This window comes from Schistocerca cancellata, chromosome 8 (assembly GCF_023864275.1).
Source record: "Schistocerca cancellata isolate TAMUIC-IGC-003103 chromosome 8, iqSchCanc2.1, whole genome shotgun sequence".
Lineage (NCBI taxonomy): Eukaryota > Metazoa > Arthropoda > Insecta > Orthoptera > Acrididae > Schistocerca > Schistocerca cancellata.
In genome coordinates, this window is record NC_064633.1 from 225031446 (window position 1) to 225049228 (window position 17783).

A 17783-nucleotide genomic window follows, 5' to 3' on the forward strand; every position below is an offset into this window, starting at 1 on the left:
ATTCGAGGCACTATCATATCACTGTCCTATTAAGTAATCCATTGACAAATCAAGAGGAGCAAAAACGTCTTTTAAAATACTAAACAGAGTTTGTGATTCAGTGTTGGGGGTCTCGCATAAGCCAATAAAGTCTTCGTTGATGATTGAGGAATCATCGACAGTACTAATACAATATTACACTTGTTCGTGAATCGAAGAATCACTTGTTTCATGAACCATAACAGAAAAATGTTCAGTCTTCTTGATTGAAGTCAATACCTTTTTCACCACAGACTTTCCTAGTAGATCAATGGTCTTGTTTTGAATATCATGGGACGTTCGCTTATACCCCGAACGCCCTAACCTATTTTTAAACTCAGGTATGTCATTCATTTAGAGTTCCAACAATTGAAAAAAAAATTGAGTTTACATCTTCGTGAGCTCTAATTGTTAGTCCTTGTTGGTATAGAAATTGCATGGCAGTAAAATTGTCTGAAGAGCTAAACGGCCTTTCACCATATCACTATCTAACTGTTTATTCAATTTGGAGGCCACACTTCAGTTAGTGATAGAATTTAGTTTCAGAACACCTTCATTATGCGTAAACGTATTTGCATGAAGATGGAATTTTTCCAAAGCCTTTTTCCTGTTAGAAAACCCTATGCAAGTAAATGCATCTTCTTTTTTTAGAAGAAAATTGTAACAGATTTTTAGCATCTGTCTCTTTGCAGGTTTTGCAAAAAACTTTTACGATAGATGCTTCACATTATAGCCATGTATATCTGATCAATTTGATCAACCAAGACCTCTGAAATGATCTTTCCTTACGGGATTGTCCAGGTTTCTGCTGCAAACGGTTCTCGACTGAAGACGACGAAGCAATTGACGACACAATAATTGTTGGAAGTTGATTTATAGTATCATCAGCTTCCAAGCGCGCCTTTTTGGTAACAAATTTATCCATTGCAAACTTAATTCACAATACACTAAGAGACTAAAGTAAACGAATAAAATGTAGTCATATAAAATAGTCCACTAGACACTAAAGTCGGAACACTAAACACTTCTGCAGCATGCACTGAACGAAACCATCCACACTGAATGACTGTGACAGCAGGGTGGGCTTTTACAGCCGCGGCGTCGTAATGTCTCAAAGCGTCAAGGCGACGCGATCTGAGGGTTCCAGGCACGTCTGCTCCAGTCCTTTTGATGTCGCCGCCGCTGCAGTGCTGGCCCGCCGGCGCCAGACTTTACTCGAATATTAGCGCACCGGGACAAATTCTAAATGTGCACGCAGCACCTAACACTATCATGATTCACACCACTCGTTTTCAGTTAACCTGTTTACTACCGTAATAATTATTAGTTTTAACTCATTACTGAATATATTTTAAAAGGTAGCTATCGTCAAACAAGGAAAATAAAAAATTCCAACATAATTTTGTGATTTTACAAAGCTTGATATAAATAATAATTTTCTTAAATTATTGGGGGGGGGGGGGCTCTGTCCACTCAAACGAATTTTTGAGGGGCTCGGGCCCCCTCAGGCCCCATGGAGTCGGCGCCTGTGTCAACAGATTCATCCAGGTGTTAGTCCAAAATATGTTGACCCGCTACTTACATCCCAAAATGGCCTATAAAATCATCCAATGGAGAGCAGGATCGCTCAAGGGAAGGAAAAAGAACCTTCGACATTTTCTGCTTGAAAGTGAAGTAGATATCTGTGCCATCACCGAAACATTGTTAAGGCATAACAAACCGTTTGCACTCCCTGGCTACTCTGTCAGTAGAGAAAAAAGAGACGATGGCTACAGTGATGCAGGATTGTTGGTAAAAGAAGGCATCCACTTTTCCGTTGCCAGTAGTGGCACCCAGCATGATCCTTTGCAAATGATCAGCATCTACCTGCAGATCAAGGACGTACGTCTGAATTTGATCACTGCATAGAAAGCACCTAATGACAGACATTCTAAATAACAGTTAACAACAGTCACTGCCTAACGCAGGGAACCCCTTCAGCTACTTGGTGACTTTAACTGCAATCATGCATTGTGAGGCTGCACAAGTACAGAAAAGCACAATGGGAAAAATGCTAGTGGATGTACTAGATTCGGAAAATCTTATAGCACTAAGTGATGGTTCACCCGCACAAAATGTCTGACCAAATCAAGCTGGATTTAAGCATAGCATCCCCTTCACTGTCTACCTGAACAACATGGGCTGTGACAACGGATACTTTTGGTTCAGATCATGGCCATTAAAATCGTAGTAAACACACAACTTAGCAGACTTTCAAACACGCAATGAGCCGGAATTGGAACCTGTACGAAACACACTACTGGAAGACAAACTGGACTCGATCATGGAAACTGGGAATCGAGAAAGAGACCACATGGGTCTTGGTATTGCTTATCAGTAAAGCAGTGGAAGTTTCAAAATCTCAAAAAGGACATACGTGGACTACTCATCAGCCATTGCCCTGTTGGTGGGATTCAGAATTTCCTCTAGAAACGAAGGGAGGCATTACGAAAATACAAAAAACTTCCTAATGGTGCAAACTTTCTTGCACTTAAGAAAGAACAAAAGAAAAAAAAATTTCTGCACGGCTGTGTGCAAAGAAACACCATGAACCTAACCTATACTGGAATGTAATACGGAATACAAAACCCGGTCTGACAACAGACGTGCGCGCGCTTCCACCATCCGACGAACTTCTAGAACTGTTCTTGTGTATGACAACCCCGCCTGACGTAATAGACTAGGAAGACGAGGACAACAGGGTCGTTACACAACCATTTTCGCTGGAAGAACTCCAGATTGTGCTCTCCTAACGAAATTATACAGCACCAGGCCGGGATTATATTGACTATCCAGTGTTACGCCACATCCCACACAAAGGGAAACTACTGCTGCTCAAAATTTACAGCAGCGTATAGATACAAATGATCAAAATCGACTCGCTGAATTCATGTCACGTCGTCCCCTTCCACAAACCGGGAAAAACATGTGATAAATCCGAGTCATATCGGCCTGTCACCTTATAATCGCGTTCGCCCAAGGTAATAGAATGATAGAGAGAAAACAAGAAAATATTGCCGGACGAACAAGTTAGGTTGCGAAAACATAAAGGGACAACTGAATTCCTTCTACAGTTACCTACCGACACATAGCTAATATTCTCTCGGAAGAATTATATGATAGTTGCGTTCATCGACTTGAGGAAAGCATAAGACATCAACTTGTCAATGTTAGGGAAAAAAATTAAAGAAACTTCAGATTCCAAAACAAATCTTACGCAACATTATCAGCTTTCCGAGCTATAGAAAAACAGTCATTTTGTAGCACAGAACTACAATGGGACCCAGAGAAACTAGCAGAGGACTCCCGCAGGGATATCTTGGCTGCCTTATTGTTCGATCTCTATAATGCAGACCTTCATGACCACTCTGACAGTGACCTCCAAATTTCAGAGTAGGCAGACGACGTATGCATACATTCCGATGACAGAATTCTTCAGGTCTGTCATCTTAAACTGCAAACTGCTCTCATACATCTTCATGAATGGTACACAGAAAGTGGTCTCGTAATCTCTGATAGTAAGTCTGCTGTGACGATCTACACTGGCCTCAGGATCCCACATCCACAAACACTGCCACTGGGCCAACATAATTTCCCATTTGAAAAAGCAACACAATATCTTGGACTGATTATTCAAGAAAAGGCCGCCTGCTTAGATGAGTGGTAACGTGTTTGCCTACCATGCAGCGCCCTGGGTTCGATTCCCATCCGGGTTGAAGATTTTCTGAGACTTGCAATCCGGCGGCCGAACTTCTCGGATGGGGCGTCCCGGCCATCAATGCCACACGATCATTTCATTCTTTTTTTTATTTAAGATAAACTAAGATGGGCTCATCATATCCGACAAATCGGTATAAGATGTGACAATCTCATCAGGGCTACGACTGGAGTATCGTGGAGCTCTGACCGGCGGACAGTGATGACTGTGTAGCGGTCCCAGTAAGGACACACTTTGATTACGGCCACCTGTGCCACGGATCAGCATTAGACAGCACGCTTCAAAGACTCGATACTATGCAACATAAATCCTTGCTTGTACTTACTGGGACATTCATGTCAACCCGAACCAACGCATTACTTGCTGAAGCGAATAAGCTACTGTTACATCTGCGACGAATATTTTTCTGCGAGAAATTCCTTCTGTGCCTCTGTTTCGACGAATATGACTCCCTTGACAAAAAGATCCGGGAATTAACATCCTACTTTGTGTGCGGAAGATATTGGATAAATAAGCAACTTCTACCTGTCGGGACTGAATATATGGAGATGCAGGATTAAGAGATAAGGTGTGGAAAAGTCCTCTTATACCACATTATAACAGACGTTACGAAACGTCGACTCTGCAGATAGATGCCAGGACCACGGAACCAGGACCCAACAAACACAACAGCACTGGAATTCTTGTCTCCCTCTCACGATGTGTGCATGGTGTACACAGGAGTGTCCAAGCCTAGTGAAGGGTAGGTAGTGCCTATCGGGTACGACGGCCCGCATCTCGTGGTCGTGCGGTAGCGTTCTCGCTTCCCACGCCCGGGTTCCCGGGTTCGATTCCCGGCAGGGTCAGGGATTTTCTCTGCCTCGTGATGGCTGGGTGTTGTGTGCTGTCCTTAGGTTAGTTAGGTTTAAGTAGTTCTAAGTTCTAGGGGACTTATGACCACAGCAGTTGAGTCCCATAGTGCTCAGAGCCATTTGAACCATTTTTTTTCGGGTACGACGAAGTAAACAAGGCCTATACAAGCTGCATCCACACTTCACTATTAAGACAGCCGAGCTGACTGCCGTTTTTGACGCCCCGATATTCGCACAGACGACCACAGCAGTCACAATAGTCACAATCTCTGATAGTATGTCAGCCCTACAATGGATTAGAAACCGTGATAACACCTGCATCAACTCCATAGTTGCAGCAATAGTCGACGATGTGTTTCGGGTGCAGAGGAACTGTCGCAACATCATGATGGTTCGATGAAAGGCCACAGTGGGATATCTAGAAATGAACAAGTACATGTCCTAGCTAAACAGGCATCAATGCATGGAGCTATTAAATGTGATAAACTGCCTCTCGCAGATTTTGATATCAGCGCTGAGAAAGCGGTTGTCCTTGGACTGGCAAGAGGAATGGCAGAGGACATTTAAAATCCGAGGCAATCACTACGCGCTAATTCATCCAAGAGTACCATCAATTAGCTCCACGGCTGTTACAGCACGGCTGAAATTTAATCATCGGAAATTCAACAAACACCTCTATCGGCTCAAGCTAAGCGCCACCCTTCCATGTGATTGCAGAGAGGAAGACGATACAAACAATGCATTCCTACAGTGTCCAAGGACACGTGTCACATAAATTAACTTGCGAGTAATCTTTAGGCTCTTGGTCATCAGTTTACAAGCATTCTCCAATCCATGTCAGCAACCAATGATATAGCAACGTATAAGCTACTGCAATAGTTCGTTAACAGTACCTTCATCAATGTATATCTCGCAGAGTTACTAATCTAATGCTTTTGGCACTTAGGATGCCAGGGAAGACCAAAATCTGAATTAACTGTGTTTCCACAAACTACCCAGCAGAACGGAACCTCACGCTCTAAAAGCATGTCACTATGTACTTCCGATAAATACACTCCTGGAAATGGAAAAAAGAACACATTGACACCGGTGTGTCAGACCCACCATACTTGCTCCGGACACTGCGAGAGGGCTGTACAAGCAATGATCACACGCACGGCACAGCGGACACACCAGGAACCGCGGTGTTGGCCGTCGAATGGCGCTAGCTGCGCAGCATTTGTGCACCGCCGCCGTCAGTGTCAGCCAGTTTGCCGTGGCATACGGAGCTCCATCGCAGTCTTTAACACTGGTAGCATGCCGCGACAGCGTGGACGTGAACCGTATGTGCAGTTGACGGACTTTGAGCGAGGGCGTATAGTGGGCATGCGGGAGGCCGGGTGGACGTACCGCCGAATTGCTCAACACGTGGGGCATGAGGTCTCCACAGTACATCGATGTTGTCGCCAGTGGTCGGCGGAAGGTGCACGTGCCCGTCGACCTGGGACCGGACCGCAGCGACGCACGGATGCACGCCAAGACCGTAGGATCCTACGCAGTGCCGTAGGGGACCGCACCGCCACTTCCCAGCAAATTAGGGACACTGTTGCTCCTGGGGTATCGGCGAGGACCATTCGCAACCGTCTCCATGAAGCTGGGCTACGGTCCCGCACACCGTTAGGCCGTCTTCCGCTCACGCCCCAACATCGTGCAGCCCGCCTCCAGTGGTGTTGCGACAGGCGTGAATGGAGGGACGAATGGAGACGTGTCGTCTTCAGCGATGAGAGTCGCTTCTGCCTTGGTGCCAATGATGGTCGTATGCGTGTTTGGAGCCGTGCAGGTGAGCGCCACAATCAGGACTGCATACGACCGAGGCACACAGGGCCAACACCCGGCATCATGGTGTGGGGAGCGATCTCCTACACTGGCCGTACACCACTGGTGATCGTCGAGGGGACACTGAATAGTGCACGGTACATCCAAACCGTCATCGAACCCATCGTTCTACCATTCCTAGACCGGCAAGGGAACTTGCTGTTCCAACAGGACAATGCACGTCCGCATGTATCCCGTGCCACCCAACGTGCTCTAGAAGGTGTAAGTCAACTACCCTGGCCAGCAAGATCTCCGGATCTGTCCCCCATTGAGCATGTTTGGGACTGGATGAAGCGTCGTCTCACGCGGTCTGCACGTCCAGCACGAGCGCTGGTCCAACTGAGGCGCCATGTGGAAATGGCATGGCAAGCCGTTCCACAGGACTACATCCAGCATCTCTACGATCGTCTCCATGGTAGAATAGCAGCCTGCATTGCTGCGAAAGGTGGATATACACTGTACTAGTGCCGACATTGTGCATGCTCTGTTGCCTGTGTCTATGTGCCTGTGGTTCTGTCAGTGTGATCATGTGATGTATCTGACCCCAGGAATGTGTCAATAAAGTTTCCCCTTCCTGGGACAATGAATTCACGGTGTTCTTATTTCAATTTCCAGGAGTGTATGTGTGTCTGAATACTGTGTATCTATATGTGTGGCTATCCCACACAAATCTGGTTCTTGTAAACTCTTCTGTCTTGACGGTACTTATAGACTTGCACAAATATTCACTTCTATTCCGCAGCTTTTGAAACAATTCTCACAGCACATACAAGTAACATTATTGTTAATTTAGATGTTTAGTCATTAATAAATAATATGTACTGAATTGGGAATATCCGAAATGTAATGTGTACAACGGCAGTTTATCATTTCGTATTGTTACCATTAGGACATCTATAGCAAACTTCCACTGTGTGTCCTGTATTACATTTTTGCCTCGTTTACTCGTTTTAATATACTCTGACTGTAAAACTTGTTTATGTCGAATCAGTCCTTTGTTAAGCCTATGTAACTTCGTACCAGGGTATGACTTAAACTAATGTCTCCCATGAATTGTCAAAAGAAATTGTAATACATTTGCTGTGTTGAGATGGCTTTATGGGCATGTTCCGAAAGCTAGCCCTGCCTTTTATTATGTACATGGAGAGTTGGCTATGATGGCTCTAAATGGAAAGTACATGCTGATATGTAGCGTATCAGAAGCGGGCTAGGGAAACTATTTAAAATGTGTGCATATACTCATATTTAAGTGAACAGTCGAAAGGCTTGATACAACAACGGAGACTGGCATGAGATTCCAGCTTGGAGGACTTTGCGTTGCATTAGCCGACTTCAGTCGTCTTACCTTCACTTTTCGCAGATATTTTTGCGAATAGTTTCAACACCAATATTAACAGGTGTTATACCACTGTCTTCGGTTTTTCAAGAGCTTTCGAATATATCACGTTCCATTTACAAAGTAATCCACACTTATTTCATTATCTCGGTTGATATAGGAGATTAGAATGTTAACCATGGAATAAAATTACGCGCGCTTAGACGTACTATCATTTGCCGAAAACCTGGTTTCGGTATTACGAACTGTTCATGAAATGAAAAGGCTGTTATGTCTTACGCGACTCGCACTGTATACAGGGTGTTTCAGAAGTTGTGGTCAATATTCAGGGATATAACAGAAACGATCATTCGAAACAGAAAAGTCAAGTTAACATGGGGTCTAAAACTCATACCTTAAGAGCTATGAGCATTTCTTGATCTTCGATACTGTGAAACAAATCTCTTCTAGTGCAAGCTCTTTGCTTTCCATATTTTGGAAAGTGGTAGTATGGACCAAAACAAGAAAAAAATGGCCAGTAAACATGTGCTCGAAAATGCATGCCTTAAAAGTTATGAGCACTTGTTCATTAGAAGAGTTGTGTTTCTGAATAGCGAAGATGAACAAGTGCTCATAGCTCGTAAGTTATGAGTTTTAGGGCACATTGTAAGTTGGCTGTTTATGTTTTCTTATTGGCAATGTTACGTAGCGCTCTATATGAAAATCACTGGCTGTGCTGTGTGCAGTCTGTGGCTAGTTTGCATTGTTGTCTGCCATTGTAGTGTTGGGCAGCGGCAGCTGGATGTGAACAGCGCGTAGCGTTGCGCAGTTAGAGGTGAGCCGCCAGCAGTGGTGGATGTGAGGAGAGAGATGGCAGAGTTTTGAAATTACATATATTATGACTTGTGATGATATTAAGGTAAATACATTGTTTGTTCTCTATTAAAATCTTTCATTTGCTAACTATGCCTATCAGTGGTTAGTGCCTTCCGTAGTTTGACTCTTTTGTTTGGCTGGCAGTGGTGGCGCTCGCTGTATTGCCGTGGTTCGAGTGATGAAGATTTTTGTGAGGTGGGTGATTTGTGAAAGGTATAGGTTGATGTTGGTCAGGGCCATTCCTTTGTAGGGATTTCTGAAAGTCAGATTGCGTTGCGGTAAAAAAAATATTGTGTGTCAGTTTAAGCACAGTCATGTATAAATTTTTCTAAGGGGACGTTTCATAGAGTTTTAGGGCACATGTTTACTGGATTTGTTTCCCCTTGTTTTAGTTCATACTACCACCTTCCAAAACATGGAAAGCAAAGGGCTTGCACTAGAAGAGATTTGTTTCACAGTATCGAAGATCAAGAATTGCTCATAGGTCTAAAGGTATGCGTTTTAAACCCATGTTTACTTGACTTTTTTGTTTAGAATGATTATTCCTGTCATATCATTGAATATTGACCATCACTTCTGAAATATCCTGTATACAGTGTGTAGCGGGGTATAAATGTAGATACTTTTATTGGTGACTGAGGACATGTACTGAATAACATTCCATTAGTATTTACTTCCTTTACAGACTGATAATTATATCTGTTAGGAGTAGCATGTTTTTAGGTTGGTGAGTACATGTGGCAAGAACAAGGCACTGATGCTTATTTTCTCCAGGGCAGTACGTCATGTGTTGAAGAGTGGACACATGGATGCAAAATGGTTGGTCTACACTGCAGGCGTAGTCTATGTAGTGGTGGAGTTTCCACCATGCAGAAAACATCAGGCAGTAAATTATTTGATGTGTGTGCATATTAAGGTACAACATATACAAATATGGTCCATTGATAGTGACCGGGCCAAATACCTCACGAAATAAGCGTCAAACGAAAAAACTATAAAGAACGAAACTTGTCTAGCCTGAAGGGGGGAACGAGATGGCGCTATGGTTGGCCCGCTAGATGGCGCTGCCATAGGTCAAACGGATATCAACTGCGTTTTCTTAAAAATAGGAACCCCCATTTTTTATTACATATTCGCGTAGTACGTGAAGAAATATGAAAGTGTTAGTTGGACCGCTTATTTCCCTTTGTGATAGATGGCGCTGTAATAGTCACAAACGTATAAGTACGTGGTATCACGTGACATTCCGCCAGTGCGGACGGTATTTGCTTCGTGATACATTACCCCATTACCCGTGTTACAATGGACCGTTTACCAATTGCGGAAAGGTCGATATCGTGTTGATGTATGACTGTTGTGATCAAAATGCCCAACAGGCATGTACTATGTATGCTGCTCGGTATCCTGGACGACATCATCCAAGTGTCCGGACCGTTCGCCGGATAGTTACGTTATTTAAGGTAACAGGAAGTGTTCAGCCACATGTGAAACGTCAATACGACCTGCAACAAATGATGATACTCAAGTAGGTGTTTAAGCTGCTGTCACAGCTCATCCACACATCAGTAGCAGACAAATTGCGCGAGAATCGGGAATCTCAAAAACGTCGACGTTGAGAATGCTTCATCAACATCGATTGCATCCGTACCCTATTTCTATGGACCAGGAATTGCATGGCGACGACTTTGAACGTCGTGTACAGTTCTGCCACTGGGCACAAGAGAAATTATGGGACGATGACAGATTTTTTTCCTCGCGTTCTATTTAGCGACGAAGCGTCATTCACCAACAGCGGTAACGTAAACCGGCATAATATGCACTACTGGGCAACGAAAAATCCACGATGGCTGCGAGAAGTGGAACATTAGCGACCTTGGCGGGTTAATGTATGGTGCGGCGTTATGGGAGGAAGGATAATTGGCTCCCATTTTATCGATGGCATTCTAAATGGTGCAGTGTATGCTGGTTTCCTACGTAATGTTCTACAGATGTTACTACAAGAAGTTTCACTGCATGACAGAATGGCGATGTACTTCCAACATGATGGATGTCAGGCACATACCTCGTGTGCGGTTGAAGCGGTATTGAATAGCATATTTCATGACAGGTGGATTGGTTCAAAATGGTTCAAATGGCTCTGAGCACTATGGGACTCCACTGCTGTGGTCATAAGTCCCCTAGAACTTAGAACTGCTTAAACCTAACTAACCTAAGGACAGCACACACTTCCATGCCCGAGGCAGGATTCGAACCTGCGACCGTAGCGGTCGTGCGGTTCCAGACTGTAGCGCCTTTAACCGCTCGGCCACTCCGGCCGGCGGTGGATTGGTCGTCGAAGCACCATAGCATGGCCCGCACGTTCACCGGATCTGACGTCCCCGGATTTGTTTCTGTGAGGGAAGTTGGAGGATGTTTGCTATCGTGATCCACCGACAACGCCTGACAACATGCGTCAGCGCATTGTCAATGCATGTGCGAATATTATGGAAGGCGAACTACTCGCTGTTAAGAGGAATGTCATTACATGTATTACCAAATGCATTGAGGTTGACGGACGTCATTTTGACCATATATTGCTTTAGTGTGGTATTTACAGGTAATCACGCTGTAACAGTATGCCTTCTCAGAAATGATAAGTTCACAAAGGTACATGTATCACATTGGAACAACCGAAATAAAATGTTCAAACGTACCTACGTTCTGTATTTCAATTTTTAAAAAAACCTAACTTACCAACTGCCGGCCGGGATGGCCGAGCGGTTCTAAGCGCTACAGTCTGGAACCGCACGACCGCTACGGTCGCAGATTCGAATCCTGCCTCGGGCATGGATGTGTGTGATGTCCTTAGGTTAGTTAGGCTTAAGTAGTTCTAAGTTCTAGGGGACTGATGACCTCAGAAGTTAAGTCCCATAGTGCTGAGAACCATTTTTTTGTTGTTGCCAACTGTTCGTGTAAAATTGTGAGCCATATGTTTGTGACTATTACAGCGCCATCTATCACAAAGCGAAAAAAGTGGTCCAACTAAAACATTCATATTTCTTTCTGTACTACACGAATATGTAATAGAAATGGGGGTTCCTATTTAAAAAAACGCAGTTGATATCCGTTTGACCTATGGCAGCGCCATCTAACGGGCCAACCATAGCGCCATCTGGTTTCCCCTTCAAGCTAGGCAAGTTTCGTTCTTTGTAGTTTTTTCGTTTGACGCTCATTTCGTGAGGTATTTGGCCCGGTCACTATCAATAGACCACAATGACAGTTACTACGACGGTCATCCGAAACAGTTTTGATGGCGTCGTCAAATTGAAATTCATGTCAGTTGTCAGCGAGACCGTAGGCATGACGATCATTTGTGTTCGCTGGTTGACGTGGCTGTGTCGTCAGTAATTCAGTGTTAGAAAGCAAGCTGAAACCGAGTCAAGTCGGATTACACGTAGTGATCAGTGTTTCTACATCAAAATCGAATCCCTCCGTGAAAAGAACCCAACGAAAATTTACTACGCTTTGAGAGAGGTACGTGGGAACGGTGTAGCGGGTCGTAGCACAGAATCACGGCGGTCTGCTCGTGAAGGCCAGGTACGCACTTAGAACAGCCGAAGAGGTGGAAGGCCATCAACTGTAAGAAACTACACCTCTCAGGTTTTTGTAAATGGCATTCTGAGAGAAGATCGAAGAAAAACATGTGAGGAAATTGCATATCAGACCAGAACGTATGTCACTTCAGTTTACAGAATCATAAGCGAAATGTTAAAGATGAGAAAAGCTGCTACCAGATGGGTTTTCCGCATGATGTGAGTGGAGAGCACAAAACAGGTAGCTAAAGAATCGCGGAAAAATTGCTTCAGCGTTATCGAACAGATGGAGAATAATATGTGGGAAGGGTTCCTGCGTTTGATGAAACATGGATATGAGATTTTGAGCCAGAACTGAAGTCTCAGTCGTCGCAATGAAAAAGTTCCGAATCTCCACATTCGAAAAAATTCCGCCGCCAACAAAGGTGAAACTGATGGTGATCTTTGCGTATGGAACGTATGGAGTCATAGATACAAACAGAGTGCCCCTGGAGAGGGGCGCGTACTGCGAAATTTCTGCAAATGTTTTGCGCCCAAAACTTCGTAAAAGAAAACCTGACTTGTTTACAGTTCGTGTACTCATTTTACACGATAACCAGAGGGAGAAACTCTCGACCAATATGGATGGAAAATACTTCCCCACCCACCACACAGTCCTTACATGAGGCCACAACTTTGACTTGCTTCCCAAAGTGAAAGAACAACTCCCTGTAAAACCTTTTGATACAACTGGTTGAGCTTCCAGTGAGGTGACCCGAGTAATCAGACAGCTCAACAATGAAGGTGCCGTATCCAGAGTACAGTAGTTGCCAAAACGTTGGGAAGCTGTCATAAGCAAGAAAGGAGATTTGTCGGTAAAGTTATTTTGTAAAATAATTTTTTTCTATTCTATCTTACAGTGAGAAGACTTTTGAAAGGAACCTCGTAAATCACATCAACGTCGACGAGACATTAAACTGCAATTACCCATCCTTCATTGCTTCCTTCTTGCACATCGTCAAAGATGCACTTTGAATCGTAATGTGTAGGGGGAATAAAAACATGTTGGTCTCTTAAAAACGCCACCTCACAAAGAAATAATGAAATATGAGAAGCAGACTTTCATCGCAATGGAAATCTTTGGAAAGGACTAGTTGTGAAGGTGGTCATCATTGACTGAAAGTAATAATGTGATTGATAAATATTTGTGGTCCTTGAGACCATAGTCGGGTTCGTAATAAAATCAATATTTACTGGATCGCTGGAAAATCTTAGCGAGATTATGTCGGAACTTGGTTATGAGAACTGTTATGAGTATGTTTTATAGGTACCGGCATACATAGTTCTTAAAAATGACTGTATCAAAAGTTAATTGCGCATATCGATCCGTAGGTAAGTATGCACCCCATCTGTTTTTACCCAGGCGGTTGTGAACACAACTGTGAGAGGAGCTGAATGCGGCGAAAATCCGAGCGCGTGCACCACACGCTGGACGTCTGTGTGATGGCGTGACGTGTGTTACAGCCGGAGAGACTGCCTGACCAGATAAGAGCGTGAAAAAACACGCACCGCGCATATTCAGCGCCGCAGTATTCTCAGAAGTGACTGGGCTGGCGAGCCGACTCGCTGTAATTCAATCGTCGGTTGGTTTCCAAAATTGTAAATTACGAACCACTCCACTCATTCTACTCGTAAAACGTATGAAGTATTCAGGAGTTAGCAATCAAACAATCGTTTATTGCGCAGACTCCGGTGCACAACATTGTGTTGTTGTTGTAAAACACCTTGTTAATGTATAGCACACGAGCTGATTAATATGGCCTGCGTTTACATCTAAGCTCTCAAACCATTGCAAAGTTCATGGCAGACGGTGCTTTCTGCTGTACCAGTTACTAGGATTCCTTCATGTCCCATTAACGTATGGAGCGTGGGAATAATTATTGCTTAAAGGCCTCCGTGCACGCTGTAACTAGCGTAATCTTGTCTTCGTGATTCCTGCGGGAACAATAAGGAGGAGGTTTTAGCATGTTCCTACAATAATTTATTTTGGGCTGAGAACGCATGAACTTCCTTTGCTACTTCGGATCACGTTAAAATTTCGTTGAATGGGTTTGAAGGGTCCTTAGTGGTTCCACGCTGCATACCAGAGCAAAAATTCGAGCTCTCTACACTACAAAGTGGTCAGATCACATCAAAGGGAGTTGCAACCCCATGTACTCCTGAGAGAAGGGCTGAATCGTCCGGAGGGTGTCAGCTGCGTCCAGTGTTGTCAAGAACGTCGTCCTGTTGGTCATCGAACTGCGAACTGTCGTTTTCGACCACGAAATGTGTGGGAATCTACGCCCCAAAGTAAGGGATGGTTTCATTTGCGGGCTTTAAGCCATCTCCTGAAGCCTTTTCGTGACGACGGTGTGTCTGAAAAGTTTTTCTCGGTCACCCATAAGAAAATCGCATGATTTCAACCCTGGGCGTCGCGGTTCTGACGTCCACTGAGGAGGTGTCGAAAGAAGAGATGAAATTTGATTGGGTGACATGTGGGTAAGAGGGGGTGTGAGGACCTTCCCATCGTGTGAGACGTCCACAGTGGAATTGGGCAGAATTGTGGTGACATTTTCTGCCAATGTAAAAACATTAACCTACCTTACACCTCATATGAACTTCTGAGTTCTGGCATTTTTTTTTTCCTCGCATGCATCGATCCCTTGTTATCTGAAGCATCGCCGAGTTAGACGGTGCCGTCGCAGGGCGCTATCCTTTTGTGCCATTGCAGAGGAAGCTTGTAGGCACCTTTGAGTCAAATTTCAAACTCGCAATGGAGACAGTTACGAGGTTTCAGAAAAAGTGATCCTTTAATTGTGTTGCGCAATGTAGTATCAAACACTGGCCTAAACTGAAGAAGAAATTTCTGAGATTATCCGTCTAGAGCACAGTATTGCGTGGAAGTGACTTACGGTCTGTGGATAAACCAGAGAAAAGAAAATCGAAACGTTTGAGATTTTGTGCTATGAACAGATGATGAAAATTAAGTGGACTGATAAGATATTAAAGAGAAGGGTCAGAAAGGGCGAGGAAAGCTCTATGTGTGAAGCACTGACGGGTCTTATGGGGTTGTTCAGGCGTTGGGGCAAATCGTCCTATATGACACAACTTCGGCAACTTGCGCGTCTTTCTAATGAAAATGAGATGACATGATTAGGACTGAAAATGAGATGAAATGTTTAGGACAACACAAACACCCATGTGACAGGCTTAGGCACAACTAAAACTAACGAAGACAATTGAAACGGCCCATTGTACTGAAACTGACTTGTTGTGTTAGTAAAGCGAAATAAAGGAAATGTTTTAGCAGTCCAGGTGGTTCCCTTTACCAGGACATCCCGTTTTAATTTTAGGATAGCTGCAGCAGCAATGAAAGTGATGAAATTTTCACTGAAACGAAGAAAATCTCCGTCCAGCCGGGAACGGAACTCACGACCCCACAATCTAGAGGCTGCGACTCTAACCACTAGACCATGAGCTGCGTACAGCAACAACAAGAAGAGACAGGATTGTAGGTCATAAGTTAAGGCGCCATGGAGTAACTTCCACTGTATTGTGGGAGATGTAGAGAGTAAAACTGTAGGAGCAGACAGAGGCTGCAATATATCCAACAAATAATATAGGTCGTTTGGTGTAGGTTCTCTGAGGCGAAAAGGTTGGCACAGGAGAAGAAATCGTGGCGGGATGCATCAATTCAGTCAGAGCATTGACGATAAAAGAATAAAAAAAGTTGTGCTAAATGAATGATGGTTAAATATAATTTTCCTTCCATCACCATACCACTTTATCACGCGTGATTCATGACCACTGGATCAAAATCCGTCGTTAGCCACGGAATGTTCAAAGAATTGACATTTGTCATGTGCAAATAATTTTATTTCGGAGCGAAAATGAGAGCACTCTAGCTGTTCTTATCAAATAGTAATGCCAGAAGCGTGGTTTAAATACTATGAAATTTTACTTATGACTATAAACGACCTGCTATAACCATGACAACCGTGCAAACTGTATCGTTTGTTCATCAATGAAAACTTATTTCTAGTACCCTTTCGCATGATTCAACAGCAGCAGCAAAGTATTGCGTATTGCACCATATTGCAATGAACTTTAAGTAGAAGATCCCTTTCCAGGGAGTAGATTCTACACTGAGACTCAGCCTTAGATGAAGAATATATATATATATATATATATATATATATATATATATATATATATATATATATATATATGTGTGTGTGTGTGTGTGTGTGTGTGTGTATAAAAGCAGACTGAAGCGACGAATGAAAATTTGTACCAAGACCAGGATTCGAACGTGGGCCTCCTGCTCTCTAGATATATGGGCTAACCACAATGCCTCCCGTGGACAGGGGCTTTCCACAACTGCACGAACTACCCTAGCACGCCTCCCTCCTCAATCCAAATTCCCATGCACACGTCAGCCCATTTGGTGTTCCCCCTAAAATCGAACAGAATTGCAGAGCATCTCTCCCTGTACTGGAATAGCACCTCAGCATCGAACGAAATGGGGGAGGCTGGCATAGTGATTACCTTATCAGCCTAGACCGGAGTTCAGATCCAATCCTTGATACAAATTTTCGTTCGCTGCTTCAGTCTGCACATGTACAGTCGTACTCAAAAGTATCCGAACGACCTGAATTGCATTTCGACTGATTCGCATGCAACCCACATAACGCAGCTGTCTAGCAGGTTCTCTAATCGCTCCTTGGTACAGTCGTTTGACTATTGAAAATGCTTCCAACAAGTCACCACTAGAAAATACTACTCTGCATCGCAATAACTCTAGACGTAAAGTAATACTACGATACCACAAATGTCAGGGAACACCTTATCACAGGTAAGACTGTCCGTAAGGCTTGTAAGTTCACATTTATTACAATAAATGACAAACCTGAAATGTTACCACTCTCATTATTACGTCAGATAGGTAATGCACGTAGTTAAGTTCGTCATATTCATGTTTTTCTCTTCAAAGTAACATACCGTACTTACTATTTAACACAAAATGACATTAAAAATTTAAGTTATTCACGAGCAGCTAGTTGAGAATATGTATGAACTTCAAATGACACGACGAACCATCTCGTTCTGCATATGGATTCAAACCCAGGTCATGCAGGCTAAGCAAAGATTTCGTGACTGACGGAAACTAACAGTCATTCCTGATTAAGCATACAGAGAGTAATACACCTCGATTTTAGACAGTATCAACTAGCAAATACCAACTTTGAACTTCATAGCGCAAACATTTTTAACGGACGCGAATTCCTACCCAGCAATTATTGTCCCTGTTAACGAACTACGAGAGATGTTAAATATTGCTTCCTAACAATAAACTTACTTGAAATGCCGTGAGGTAAAGCTTTGTGTTGGACAGGGATTCGAACCCAGAACCTAATAAGATAGATATCGCAGCACAATCAACTGTGACATATCGCATTTTCTCGGCAGTAGCTAGATGTTTTAACTGAAATGACGAGACGAAACATTAATTTTTTCCTTCC